The sequence below is a fragment of the Parasteatoda tepidariorum genome, chromosome 8, assembly GCF_982258835.1.
Source record: "Parasteatoda tepidariorum strain Cologne lab strain chromosome 8, Ptep-v5.0, whole genome shotgun sequence".
In the NCBI taxonomy this organism is placed as follows: Eukaryota; Metazoa; Arthropoda; class Arachnida; order Araneae; family Theridiidae; genus Parasteatoda; species Parasteatoda tepidariorum.
The window spans coordinates 88,003,899-88,019,252 of NC_141762.1; the positions used below are offsets into that span (position 1 = coordinate 88,003,899).

At 32.6% G+C, this 15,354-nt stretch overlaps 1 protein-coding gene across 1 annotated transcript in view; it reads left to right on the plus strand.

Moving 5' to 3' along the window:
* Nucleotides 1–1,939: 1,939 nt before the first annotated feature.
* The window catches only part of LOC147806500 (uncharacterized), a 251,109-nt gene continuing 237,694 nt past the window's right edge, over nt 1,940–15,354 (plus strand). The window contains exon 1 of the mRNA XM_087169288.1: nt 1,940–2,231. The gene's annotated coding sequence lies outside the window, so the exon portion shown is untranslated. The remainder of the gene's footprint in view (nt 2,232–15,354) is intronic.

A 15,354-nucleotide genomic window follows, 5' to 3' on the forward strand; every position in this document is an offset into this window, starting at 1 on the left:
CCTGACTCTTCCACGGAACCAAAGAGTTCAGTGGAACACCATTTTGGAATTTCTGTATTAGACTATTGAAAGTTAGATTACAATTCTGCTCACTGTTTTTTCCCCTATTAATGTGAGTAATCAGAAATGACAGTGATATAGCAGTAAATAAACAGTAACAATATCATAGCAATAAACAGTATTAGTGAATTAAAAATAAATATGAGGAAAAAAATAGAATGTATGGAAAGTTTTTATTTACCTCATTATTGTAATATGTATGGTTTTCTAACATCTCAAGCGTGTGGATTCTAAACGAAATTACACTGTTAAAATTTTCATTCTAAAGCCACTGTAAAATAATTGGCAGTAATCTTTCCATAAAATTAACAGTAAAGTTTTCAGTTATGAATAATTCTTTTTGATTACGCTTTTAAAACCGTTTACAACTAGTAGGGTTAAAAAAAACGTGAATACAAAAGTATACGGTCTTGTAACTATTTAACTAGTCACGAAACAGCAAAAATGAAATTTAACTGGACATTGGAGTTAGGTTAAGCCAAGCTTTTCGTTAGGTAGTGAGTATTGGAGTTATGTTGTGATTGAGTTGTGTTTTATCACGCCTATCATGGAATATTGTTTAATTAACTTATCCATTAGTGTCATCAATCATGAGACACTGGCGGACTATACTTTTGTGTTAAGCAACTCCATGGTGCTGCCATCTGTGAGTAATTTCGATAGCCCTGGGACACCAATCAAAAAGTGCAGGGCACTGGAAACTCCTGATGTGTTGAAAGGATTGAGGAAATATTGTGGAGTGTGTGTATGTATCCATCAACAAGTAACTAAGTCATTTCATAAGGTGTTCACCACACATTTAAACTGCGCGTGTCCGCTGTTACGTTAGGTAACAGATGATAGAAAGGGTAAGTATGAAATCGTAATCTTTATCACATGGATTAGCGTCAATCCTTAGAATAACGTGCTCTCGATTATGATTGGCCCATTGGAAAAAAAGAACACGTGTTTAGTGCCTGCCGTCAGAAAAAAATATTATTATTATTAGGTTGGCCTACGTTGCTCTCACAATAAGGACAGATAGTACAGAGAATGAAACATCCATGCCTTGGCCAAGATTCCAACCCAGAACCTCTCTGATGAAGGGTCAGCTCTCTGGCCACTACCCAGTCCGGTCGACCGAACACTCGTTCTTCGCCTCCGAAGATGCCGTAAGCGCTGTTCTTATACGTTACCCGGTGGGCACCTGTGAACCTGAGTCCATGGAGAGGAGAGCATTACCCACACCCACACCCACACTGCAACAAAAACCCATTTATAAGGTGGGCCACATTCACATATCTCACAACAAAGAAATCTAATAAGTGACTTTCTATTTTATATCAAAGTGTCCTGGCCTCCCAGGCCAAACGCAAAGAGTGGAGGTAGCGGGTTCGAATCCCACTGTTACCCAGGATGTATCTTCGTTCTGTCCTCCTCTCCATCCCGAAGTGGACTGATCATGTGGAGTGACACGTTTCCCAGTAGAACACCAAAGTCCATTAAGCAGGTGGGTGACCACTTTGATCAGCTTGCGTAGGGACCAAGAGTGCTCGGTATCGGTCCTCGCTAAACTGTTTTACCTTAAAGTGCTCAACTTCGAAAGCAGGTCATTGGGCTACCAAAGCAGGGGAGCCATCCCCTCCGAAGAGGGTCAAAATTGCGATCGCATGTTCTCGGATCATCCTCAAGGATGTTTCCTAGACCGTCGCCAGTAACCCATTGTGCAGCTCTAGTGTGACGCAAATAAAATACCATACCATACAATACCTGTCCTCTTCCGTATTGTGTTATCTGTCCTTCTATGTAACAAAGATCTCTAAGGCTTAATTGAGAAAACAAGACTGCTAATATATGTTGAAACCAATAAACAAATAAATCAAAACGTTAGTGGGTTGCAAACTGAAGAAGAAAAAAAAAAGAATTTTTCATCTTCGTTTCTTCTGAAAATTACATTATTTATTTAAGCAAAATTTGGCTTTGTGATCGAATCGATGATTGTGATATATTTGATGACAAGCATGTTGTGTTTCGAAACGAGCGTAATTCAGTAACTATAAACGTTGCTTATTGCCGTAATAGAGTATGAGGGTAGTCAGTTTTCTTTCCCTGATTTGGAATGCAGTTTTATCTCGAATAATTTAAAATTTACGAAGGAATTGCTTATCAGTGTCATACATTTTCCACTCCTTGTAAGTACTGACACTTACCTTAAATTTTTTATTGAATTTGAAAACTTTACTTCTGATAGAGTTATTTTTATATGTTGTGATTGTAACTTATCGATCAATATTGATTTGTTAAATCTTAATGCTCTAATTATTGTTATAGAGAATTGTTACATTTTATGACTCTGCACAAATTTAATCAAATGAATAGTGTTTTGAAATTATATAAATATTAGTATTAGTAATATTTTGATAAACCTATTAGTGATAGATCTTCTCTAGTTATTCATATTGATTTAAAGGCTATTCGTAAAAAAATTGTAAAATGGGGCAAGTTACGATATTGCAAAAAAATGTGATTTTTTTGAGCCTGCGATATCTCATACCTATCGTTGATTAGAATTTTCTAGTGAATTTCATTGATATTAATAAAGCTTTTTCTAGTTTTTATAATGTAGTTTTCGACTTTATCAACAAAACTGTTCCGATCAAGAACTCTAAAATTACTTTCCTTTTCTGTATTCTCTTGAAAACCAAAAATCTGTTAAAGCAGAAGTGAAGGGCCCGAAATATTGTAATGAAATTCCAGGATTCAATTAAATATGGCGAATTAAAATTTTTAAGATTAACTGTTAAGCTGAGTATTAAAAATTATGTGTTTAATAATGAAAGCAGTTTCATTTCCAAACCTCGGAAATTTTTTTCGTATTTTAAAAACGCATCCACAATTACTATTATCTATAATTATCAGTAATATTGATATTTTAATTGTTTTTACGAACTATTTCAGCTCTGGTTTTAAAAATAGTTCTAAATGTGTCCGAATTACTTATTCATAGGGTTAGATATGATGTTGTTGTTTTAAAGGAATTAAAATTTTTCTTGGTCATTAGTGTTGATCTTGCACCTTATTTGTTATACAAGTTTGAGCAGATGTATTTGTTTACTCTCCCCTCATTTCGTCTAATCTATCTCTTAAAACAAATTGTTTTCCTGTTTCTTGGATGCAAACTAAAATCATACCTGTTCATAAGAAATTTAAATTAAATAATTGCAATAACTATTAAAGATCCATAGCTATTTTAAGTCCTTTTTCAAAAATATTTGAAAGTATTATTTATCGAAAAAAAATTTCAGTTAAGTTTAACATAGCTCGCATATTCAACATGGTTTTCTGCCTAGAATATCCACTGTAACAAATTTAAATGGTAAAATCATATCTGCAGTTAAAAGTAAATTCTAGCATGATATGGCTCACACTGATTAGTCTAAAGATTTTGACTAAATTTATTTGGGTATTCTGTTAATAAATTGGTTGTGCTTTGTTTCCTTGAAAATTTCGCTGAATTTTTGTTTTCTTATACATGCAAAAAAAATATCTTTATAAGTATACACTACCCGACAATAAATAAAGAAATACGTTTTATTTAAGAATGGGCGAAAACATGTTTAATTGGGAGGTATGCAATTTTTTACATCAATTTAAAGAATGAAATGTTATATGGCAAAGTCTCCGTCATTACAATATTGAAACCAAGTTCTTCGAAGACCGTATGAATTTTGCATTTTGTTTTGATTCCTCCGATCCAACATATAATCTGATAGAACCCTACAACCTACTCAACATTTACTTTCTCTAGATCTTTGTCTAAATTGAGGAAATGGCCTCATAAAGGAGTGGTGCTGCCGTCTATACTCATACCTTATTTCAATGCTGCCATGCAAGGAGAAGGTTCTGAGCTAAGATGTACTTTCGCCACTGCGGTGCTCTCTCTCCAAATGAAAGGCTCATCTTCCAGACATAATTCGCAAAAGGCTTATGGTAGGCGAGCTTGGCTTGTCCAAGTATCAATAGAAACAATAACCTACCCAACAGAACTCTAAGTGTTATCTGATTCCACAGAATTTTGTGAATATCAGTATCTTGAGGCCGGGATAGCCTGGTTAGTAGGGCACTAGGCCCATGTCCAAGAGGTCGTGGGCTCGATCCCAGCCGGCTGAAGACTCCCCGCGCACTAAATGGTGCCTGATGCGCGTTCCTATTAGAAATCATACTTCTGGGGCCGTTCAGGAGTTTCCTTTTCTTCTGGATTGGTTCAAAATAACAAGGTTATGGAGTTGAACATTAGTAGTCGTAAACCCGAAATTGGGTCAGTTGTTCAACGACGGTTATAAAATAAAATAAAATATCAGTGTGTTAGCTGTTGAGAAGAATACAACACCACAATTAAAATTTATAACTATATGAGATATGCAAACTGCAAGAACTACTTAATACATGCACAAACATTGAAAATCTATGGCAAAAATGTAGTAAAGTTTTTCGAAAGTGATGGATTAAATCTAAAAATTAGATTTTATTTAATCGATTATTTTTTTACTTATTTTCCATGATAAAATTCATTATTTACACTTTATTGCAAGTTTGTCCTGGTTAACTCTATGAAATGTGTTATTTTCCCTATTTTAACTTTTTCCTTTACTAAATTGGAAGGTCAACTCATTAAAGCCAATATTAGGAAGAAATGACCTCTTGTAAGCTTATTTTCAAACATTTATTTTTCATATTTTTGGTTATCAATATTTCATTATTTTTCGCTCAAAATATGTTGAGTACGTGTATGAGAATTTATTATAGGCATAAACATTTCTTGTGGATATATTCTTAGTACATTTATTTCGATTTATGAAAATTATGAACATCTACCCTAGACTTACCCTAATAGTTAACAGTTAAAAAAATCATGAAGTTTCGGAAACAATAAAATTTTGCTTTTCAGGACAAAAAATGTAACTCTAGCAATAAAAAATTCAAACATTACGCATACGAAAACACCATTTAAAATAGTGTCTAAATTTGTTTTTTCAACCAGAACATAAATATTAATTTGATTTTTAATGATTTATAGACAAATAATATCTTTCAACGCAACATGTAACTATGCATACATTTCCAACTTTGAGAAAAAAAATTTAATGAATTTATTGAAGAAATATCCAGCCAGTGCCATTTTCTTTTAGAAAAAAAATTATGTTTATTCAATGAATTACAAAACCACATCCCTGTTGCAAAATCTATAACTACTTCAAAAATTCAATTATATTAATAACATATTGATAAACTACTGATACATGATTAATGAAATAAAAAGCTGAATCAATATTTCGTATAAAAACTTAGTAGATTATTTTTAATTTCGCAATTCAATAACAATTTTTTATTACTTCGTAGTTTTCCAATATTAAAAATAATTTTAAGAAAAGTGAACAATGAAGTCGATTGGTGATGCTTACACTTATTAAAAATCTTTAGGTTGAACTAAGAAATATAATGTTACATTGATTAATTGAATGCAAAGTTTTATGGCAAAAGATCCAAAAGAAGATGTGCTGCGAAATATAATGTAATAGCAACCATTTGAAATTAGTAAATAGTAGATGTAAGGCCTCCTATTTATCCAGTATTCGGGAAAAATACTTTACTAAATTGCAGTAAAATAATAATCGAAGTAGAAAGAATTTCCTATCAAGTACCCTACTAAGATACTTAACCAAAATTTGAAAGCATCAATACCTGACAAAAAGACCTTATATGAATTTGTTCGAATTAGATGATAAAATGATATTTGAAAATTTTCAAGCTAAGATTAGCTAAGAAACAAGCTCAGAAATTTATACTCTAAGACAGGTATAATGTTTTATAATTTTATAACCGTCGTTGAACAGTCGACCCAATTTTTGAGTTTACGACAACTAATGCTCAACAACGTAGCCATGTAATTTTGAACCCGATCCAGAAGACAAGAGAACTCCTGGATCAAGTATTGAAAGAAATTTGTCTTCGTGGAGGACTTTTTGATGGAACTAACCCACATTTGCGTTACATGGAGAGGAAGACCCCGAGAACCTCCCACGGTTAGCCTGACAGCAAGGGGGCTCTAACTGAGGGGCAACTATTCTGTCTACCACTGAGGATATTTCATGCTAGCCCTGTTGTTGGTGCAAGTCGGATGCGGAATTCGGATCGACTGGTATTCGAACCCTGCCCTCTCACTGGAAAGCGAACGCTCTATCCCCTGAGCCATCGCGGGTGATATTACCACTGAAAACGTTTTCTTCTACAACTACATAAATTTGTAGATATGGAGTGGCAATTTTCTTCCACACTCTAAACGTCCCGCAGTGGACTGATCATTAAGACACGGTTCCCAGCAGATCACCGAAGTCAAGCATCACTAGCTACGGTCAGTGTGCGGGTGGGTGACCACCTGGATCAATCTGCGGAGGGACCGAGGGTGTGCGGTATTGGTCCTCGTTAAACTGTGCTACCGTAAAGTGCTCGACTTCGCGCGCAGGTCGTCGGGCTACCGAAGCGGGGGTGCCATCCCCTCCGCAGAGGATCAAAATTGTGATGGCATGTTTTCGGATCATCCTCCGGGATGTTTCCCAGACCGTCGCCAATAGCCCATTGTGCAGCTCTAGTGCGACGTAAATTAACAACAACAACACACTCTAACCGAATTGCAAGCCTGTAGAATGAGCAGGGTGACAATGGACAGTGCCCAATTCGTATAGATGTTACCGGAAAAGTGATGGGTAAAATATGAAATTATTAAACATTTAACATATTACATTGCCATCGCCTACCTCCATTTATAGACATTTTACACATAACTTTGACAAGACAGCAAAGGTTGGAAATGTTTTTGTGCTCTTTAGCGTTGTTTGCCTTAGTTTTGTATTTTAGCACAAAGGTCGCCCACTTGTGCATAATTTCGTAACAGTTAAGAATTAAATGAAATTAACTATACGAATTTGAGTTTCATATAAATTCATTCTTTTAGATACAATTTATAAAATTTATAAAATTTACAAAATTCATATAAGTTTAAATAACAATTTCGACAATTTTTACTTTGAAAGACTTTTGTCCCCTTTACTCAAGCAGCAATAATTGTTTTCTTAAATTTAAACATATTTGTTGCATACAATAAAAATACTAGATCTACTAATACTAAGCAACATATTAAGAATACTGGGCCTTCTAATACTAAGCAACATAATAAAAAAACTAGGCCTACTAATACTAAGCAACATAATAAAAGTACTAGGCCTACTAATACTAAGCAGCATAATAAAATTTCTAGGCCTAATAAAAAAGGCTAAGAACCACATTAAAGGCTTATTTAAACAATAATTGAATATTCTCTCTAGCTGCAATTAATTATTTAGCATGAATTTTATATTAAACTTAATGCTTATAATTTATACTTATAATTTATAATTTACTATAATTTATAATTTATAATTTACTACTTATAATTTATTATTTGATCATTGAAAACTTTATATAAAATGTAAAATTTCGAATGTCATTAAAATATTCCATTTGTTATTTTTTAGGCTTTATTCTTAATGACATAAGCGAAACGATGAAATTTTCAATTTCTCTCGTTGTCTCTTACGATTATGTTATACAGTTGTGAGCCGTATAAATTTATTACCCGCCTTCAAAATATTTTAGGCTTATTTATAAAGGTATTAAAAGGTTAGCAAGATACATGCATATGTTTAATTAAATTTTCGTCTTTTTCTGAGAATTTTTCGCATTTTCTTATTTGAAATAAGATTGCTATAAAAACCACTCTTTTAAAAATTTTGCGGGATAGTGTAATGTAAAAATTTAAATATTTATGTAACAGACACAACTCTGTAAAAAAAGTTCCCGTTCGTACTGAAGTGTGCAATATTACGATGCATGAATTTTTGGATCATATTTTGTGCATTTTTGGCATTGGTATCACTGACAACCAATGGACCCGATGTTTGCACTACAAAAAGCTTGTGAAATACATTTTTTCTCTCTTAGTTGTAATTATGTATGTGGACAGTGTTTTAACCAACTATGTATTTGTAAATCGGTATCCAAACTTTATGAAACCTGTTTTCGCTCACTTTTTAAGCAACTCTGCTGTTTTTATTATGTGGCTTTACATGTACATAAGACAAAAGAGAATGAAAATGATTCTTAAAAGTTTAAAGGAAGCGATTGAAATTATCAAGGTTAAAAAGTCTTTCAATATTCCTTTCGGATTTATAACAATTGTATTCATACTTGTAATTAGTTTTGCAAATTCTGTCCTGATTGTGTATTTTTCTCACGATGATTATGCTTATTTGGATAGATATACCTACTTCACAAAAATTTTTATCAAACCGCCATATTTAAGCATGGTTTTGCTATTCAAGCATTTTTTAAAATATTGTTTGCATCCAATTGCAACTGGATTATTTACTGTGATATACTGCAAAATGTGCTACCATGTTTCCCAAGCTTTAAGCAGTTATCGAGAAACATTAAAGCAATTGCGAGGTTCAACCTCGGTAGTAGGAACAAAATTAACTTTTAAAACTTTCTACTGCGTTATGGACGTCATAAGTGACATTCAAAACACATTTTCTCTGCCCTCATTTATGTTTTTAAGTGCAACTTCTATAACTCTCCTTACCGAACTATCGTACATTATGATCTCCAACAATCCATTAAGTTCTGAAGAGGTTTTAGATTTTTTTCACACAGTACTGTTTTCTACGTTCTTCTTATCCGCTGTCATTATCGTCAGTTCACAAGTAAGACTGGAGTTGATGAAGAATTCGAATGCCTCGAAATTGTTTCTCCAAGATGAATATCATTCTAATTCGATGTATTTGAACGATAACTGTCCTTATAAGTATGTTGAAATGATTAAGGATAGACCAACCACCCCCTTGTCTGCAGGCGATATCATTTACTTTTCCCGTGGAATGTTGTTTGTCATTTTCGGCACAATACTCACATATACGTTGCTTATTGTCAACTTAAATTTAACTCTTTAATGGGTTACTTGCAAGTGACGTAGTGTGGGTATTTCGAACCTGATTGGTAGCTGAAGCGAGCAATCAGGTTTACATTAACAACTGCTCTTTCCATTCTATTTCGAGTAAGCCAAGCCCGTCAAATACCAATTCTCTTAAGCAACGCAGCCCATAATCTCTCACAAAGATTTTTTGAAAAAAAAATTCAATTCTTTCAATGTATATTCACACAAAGGCAGACGCGAATCCATTAAGCATCGAAGTTGTCAGGTTCACAAAACAAAATATATCACGGTTACAATAAAATGCACAAATAATAAATCTAAGTTAAGTAAAAGAAGTAGGCGAGAAAGAATTATATTTCAACTCAATCCTGATTGATTGTGGAAACGTGGCATTTGCTTACGTTAGCAACTGTTCTTTCCATTCTATTTCAGGTAAGCCAAGCCAGTCAAGTATTAATTTTCCTAAGAGACACATTCTAAATTCTTTTTCGAAGATTCTTTCTCAAGGATTTCAATTCTTTCACTACATATTTGCACAGAGACTGGCATGAAGCCATGCGGAACCTAAGCAAATTATGCATCGAAGTTGTCAGGTACACAAAACAAAAATATATCATGGTTAAAAAAAATTACATAAGCAAATAATAAATCTAAGTTAAGTAAAAGATGTAGACAAGGAAGAATTAACTTTCAACTTATTCGATGTGCGATACGGCTTTATATTTAATTAACTTCACGTTAATTAACATTCCAAGTTATGTAGAGAAACTTAGTTCAACTTTAATATACCAATTTGCTGATAAAGATTTGCTGGCGCTGACGTCATAAGTCACATGTGTGGGTAAGGTTGTCTTCTTCTTGGACTGCAAGTACCCAATTCATTTATGTGTAAACGAAAAGGTAGGAAAAGTACTTTTAATAATATGAGGTTTGCATTATAGCGTGTACGTGTCTGTTTTAGCATAAGAAAAAGGTTTTCCTTGGATCAAATTGGACGTCTGCAGTAATAGTATGCTGTTGTTCAGGCAATGATTGATTTCATGAATTCAAAGAATATAGTCAACTTAAATTTGATTCTAACCTGACCAAACTATTGTGACCATATTTCTCAGATTGCGGCAATCTCTTATATTTTGAGGATGAGGAATCGGAATTCTGTTGAAAAAAAGATATGTTAATCAGAGAAAGTACTTTTTTGTGTCTGATTGCGTGTCTCAAAATATTGTCTGCGCTCAAGTTAATTAGCACATTTGAGTCCTAAAAGCAAACAATCTGATTCTTGAAACCAAAAGTTATTAACAATTATTAGTTTCACATACACAGCAACCCGCACAGTCACATAAAATACAAGAATAGTGTATGAACAATTACATTTTACTGTGTTTAACATACATTCAAACGTTTTTTCAGATGCTTGTTGCATCTTTTAGCAACAGAAGTATTTGCAGTGTTATATTTTGATGTGGTATCATGTGTGCCAAGTGTTATCATTATCACAGATAAACACTGAAACGATTTCATGTTGATGGTTCTGTTGAGCAGATAATGCAGGTTTTGAAAAACTATCCCTAGCGTAGGAAACTTGGTTAAATATATTCAATATATAATTTCTTTTCTTTCATTTGTGTTTATTTTAAAATTGTCGTTGAGCAGCAGACCCAATTTTTCAGTATACGACTAGCAATGTTTGCCTTGTAATTTTGAACCCAATCCAAAAGACAATGTAACTCCTGGATCAAAAATTGGGAGAAAGTTAGCCTTTATGGAGGACTTATTCATAGAACCAATCCTCATTTGTGTTACATAGAGAAGAAAACCACGAAGAGCCCCCCCCCCACATGGTAAATCTGACGCCAAGCGGATTCTAACCCATGATCCGTCCACCACTAAGAATACTTTACGTCAGCACTGTTGTCAGATCAAGATTTTTGTGGAATTTGTAACTACCAGGCATCGCTGGGATTCGAACCCGGTTCACCTCATTAGATGGTGAATGCTCTATCCCCTGAGACATCGCTGCTCCGTTTGTGCTTATCGTGGTAACTTCAATTATACTGCCTACTGATGTGTTTACTCATGTTGGAAATAAGTTTGTTTGTAATTTTTGTCATATAACCGTCATTTAAGAGTATTAGCTCTAAACTGTAAGTATTTTTTTATGTAATATGCTCATTACCTAAAATTATAAATTTTTAAGATATTTCGTCAAATTTTATTATTTTTAAAAACTAGTGTAATATCAAAAAATAACTTATTAAATGCTTATTATAAACTCAATTTTTGCCAAGCAATATTACATGAATACTTGAAATTTTCATTTCAGAAAGCCATGCTAAGCTTTGTGATAATTTTTATGTATTATATTGACGAAATTTATATTCAAAATTTAAAGTATCCTTATTAAGAATTCGAAATACATGATTGCAAAATATGCAATTAAAATCCGCAGTTGTAATGTGTTTTAATTATAGATATATATTGTAAACTATCTCTACTTGTAATAAAATAGTATCCTGCCTTGCATATCAATGTTTTTTTTAATTATTCTGATTGTGAATTATTCTGATTGCGCGCTATATATCAATGTATTTTTTTTTACTATTTTTGCTTTCCAATTTGTGAGTAATCGATGGAATTTTTGCAGAAAATAATTTAATTTCACATAGTATTTACGAAGTACATAAACCAATTTTAGACATATTTATTACAATATGTTTGAAATTAGTGATTGTATTATATTAAAAGATTGCAGTTGCATTACATTATCCGGAGATGAATTAGATTAGCAAGAATTAATTAGGGATGTGGCAGTATAATGTGAACTGAAATTTTAAATTTATGTTATTTTACAGCTTCAAACAATGTAGATGCTAGCAGATGTCTTCCTGGTTGCACCTCACTTAGGAGTTCGCTCAGTGTTAATTGTAATCCAACTTTTAATTTTTTATAATAAATATGTCATCTGTTCATAATTTTAGTGGGATTATTTGAATCTCGATTTAATCAAGTATATATATATATATATTCAAGTATATATCGATTTAATCAGGCGTTGTTTTCTTTAGTTTTTAGTGTTTCCTTATCATTCGGCTTGCTTGTGAAACCGATGTTTGACCTGGTTAAGAGAGTTTTTATTTTCTGATGATTTTGTTTGAGTTTCTTTTCTAAATTGGTTATTTGTATTTCATGTTTTTTCCTGGACTTCTATACAAAACCATCGGGGTACTGAGGGAGTTAATTTAGGCATTTGCTTCTCCCTCAATCAGAAATGGTTTTGTTTTATGGCTACCGAGGAACCCCCTGAAGACGTCGGCTTCGGTGGTCATATTTTCATTTTTATTTCCTTCGTCTCCTTTATTAACAATTTTAACTGAGCTTTCAAAAACTGAAATTTTTCCAATTCCCAGTGAGTACACTCAAAATGTAGGGAAAATAAGTTTTAAAATAATAACTCCTCAATCTGACAACAAAATTTGGATTACTGCTTTTTATCCTGTTTTAGAAACAATAATTTAATAAATCTATAAATAAATTTAACTTAATCTGCGACAATTTTATTTAATTTTTATTTAACAATTTAATTTATGAAACATTTTCCTCGCCAATCGTTGCTAGTAAACCAGTTCGATATTCATCCTTTTCGCCTGCGCAAGTAAATTCAAAATTTTTACTTTTGCAATGCTTTTAATATGGTATTTATCTATACTTAGAAAAATTTACCTAAGGAGTAGGTTGATATTTACTAAGAAAAACAAGTGGACTAAGAAAAACAAGTAATAGTATGCCTATGCTTGCCTTGAGAACCAATCGTAAATATTAACTTGTATTTGTTTTAATATTTTTTTAACTGGTTATATGTAACTACTTATGATAGCTATTGATTTGTCAATGTCATCTGTGTATATTAAATACCATAAGCATAATATAATTAATATTTTTAAGTGTGATTCAGGCCTTAACTATTTTTTAAACGGAATCTAGTTTATTCGTTTTGTTAACCAACTATTTGTTTGCTAAGTATTAAAATTAAGTTTTTTTCGATTATTTTGCTCTTTCTATAATTACAATACGATTATACCATCAAGTATTATTATTGAGTTTTTACAAAACTCTGTGATTTTGAATATTTTTTTTACAAAAGAAAAAATTGCATTATGGAAAGTGAACTTTTCTGAAAACTTGCTCAAACCTTAACGATATGCTGAAAGAACTAATTGCTTGGTATTAATTTATTTGTAATGAATCTGTTTCTTTTTGCCTGTTGCCTTAAATTTACTTGCTCCACCGTTCTCAATGATTTTTTTTTATGTATATTGCAACAAAGATGAGTCAAAAACTTGAACAAGGGCGAGAAGTGTCGCTTATAAGAAGGGCTGCAAGTTTGTCGCGGGAAAAAAGATCCCAAATTCGCGAAAAAATCGCAGGAAAATTTGAAAATTACACAAATTTTAATCATAAAAAAATTTATTACATGAATGATGCAAAAGACAGAAATTGCGCAAATAATAAGAAAAGCTTAAAAATACACAACAAAAGTATTTCTTTGAATTTCAAGCAATATTAATATTTTTATTTAAATGAACAGAATTTTGGTACAATTTATTGTACATTGTCAGATTATTCTCATTTATCCTTCGTCTTTCATCACTTAATACATTTTTATACTTAGAAAGCGATCTTTCTACTTCAAAGCTGTTTTTAGGCACCGACAAACTTCGAATTGCCACTTTTGAAGCTTTTGGTCTTTGATTTCCAAAACTCGATCAATTTTCCTTCACCAACGCGCAATTCCTTTACCGTTGCTTTGTAAGAAGTAATTGCTGTGAAAACTCAAACATTCTACATTCAAACTACTAGATACAAGTCCCTAGTAACTACTAGTCCCCCCCACCTTCATCCAGAAACTGATATATATTTAAGAAATCACAAAAAGTCGCCTAGGAAAAATTGACTGGATATGTAGAGAGGCAGTAGAAATTTCATTGCCCAGTGCAATAGCATGTATAACAATTTTTCTGTCTAAGATTTGATTTATAACATTTTCCTTCTTTTGTGATTCTAATTTCTTTTGTACTCTTACTGACTTCAGGAAGGTAATTACCCTCCTTAGGTGTAAAAAGACCACCTTATTTGACAAGATTGTGATTATCTCTGAACTATTTTCATGTCATTTTGCATTTGATTCACTCCCCTAAATATCTAATCAATTTTACATGTTCAATTTAAGGTTCCGGAAAATAAAAAATTCTGTTTAATAAAAATAATAAATTAAAAAAAATCACATTTTAAGCAATTTTCGCGCAAGTCAAGACATATTGAGAAATTCGTGGATTTTAGGAAAAAAAGATGACAATTTCGCGGAAATTCACGCCGCGACAAACCTGCAGCCCTACTTATAAGCAACGGAGTTCCTGTGCAACTAAAGCACGCACCTACGATCGGAATAAAATAAGGGTATAGACAATAACTGTAAAGGTTGATCGAAAATAATTTGATAAAAAGAGAATAGAATTTGGGGGGTGGGGAAATCTAATTGGTACAAACATCATGCATGGCTAAGACGTCAGAGTCCGCATTCAAAGTTATGCAACTCCAAGCAGAGGGTAGGAAAGATCACAATTTTTAACAATTTATTGAATAAACAAAAGAGGGAGGTTACAGAAATAGGGGTAATACAGTGGAGGTGATAACAAGAACATATTGCATGATTGTAGAAACTTTACAGCAAAAGATGCAGTATCATAGGATTTGATATCAAAGTGATGTAAGAATAAGTGGTGTAAAAATAAGGGTAATAAAATATAGTAGGGGATAATGCTTACATAATAACAGTATGATTGGGTAAGTAATTGATTACTGTAATGGATTATTGTAATTGATTATTGTAATCACGATTGCAATTGTAATTAAAATTTGTAATGATGATTACAGGAAATTGATTATTGTAATCGAAATATGAAATTGATTGCATTTTTGCCCGACTGAGATGTAATCCGAAATCATGATTACTTGTAATTCCAAATACATCTGTAATTAGAATTTGAAATCATGATTAAAAGTAATTGATTACTGTTATCAAGATGTGAAATCGATTACATTTTTGCCAGTTTCTGGTCAGAAATCATGACTACTTGTAAAATAATCAAAATTGTCTGTAATCATCATTACAAAAACCCAACGGATAAATTGCTGCACCACTCATTCGTGAGGCCACTTCTTCAATTTAGGCATAGGGAAGGAAATTTCCTCCAGATCCCTGTACTCAAGGGACTGTTCAGGGATCGACC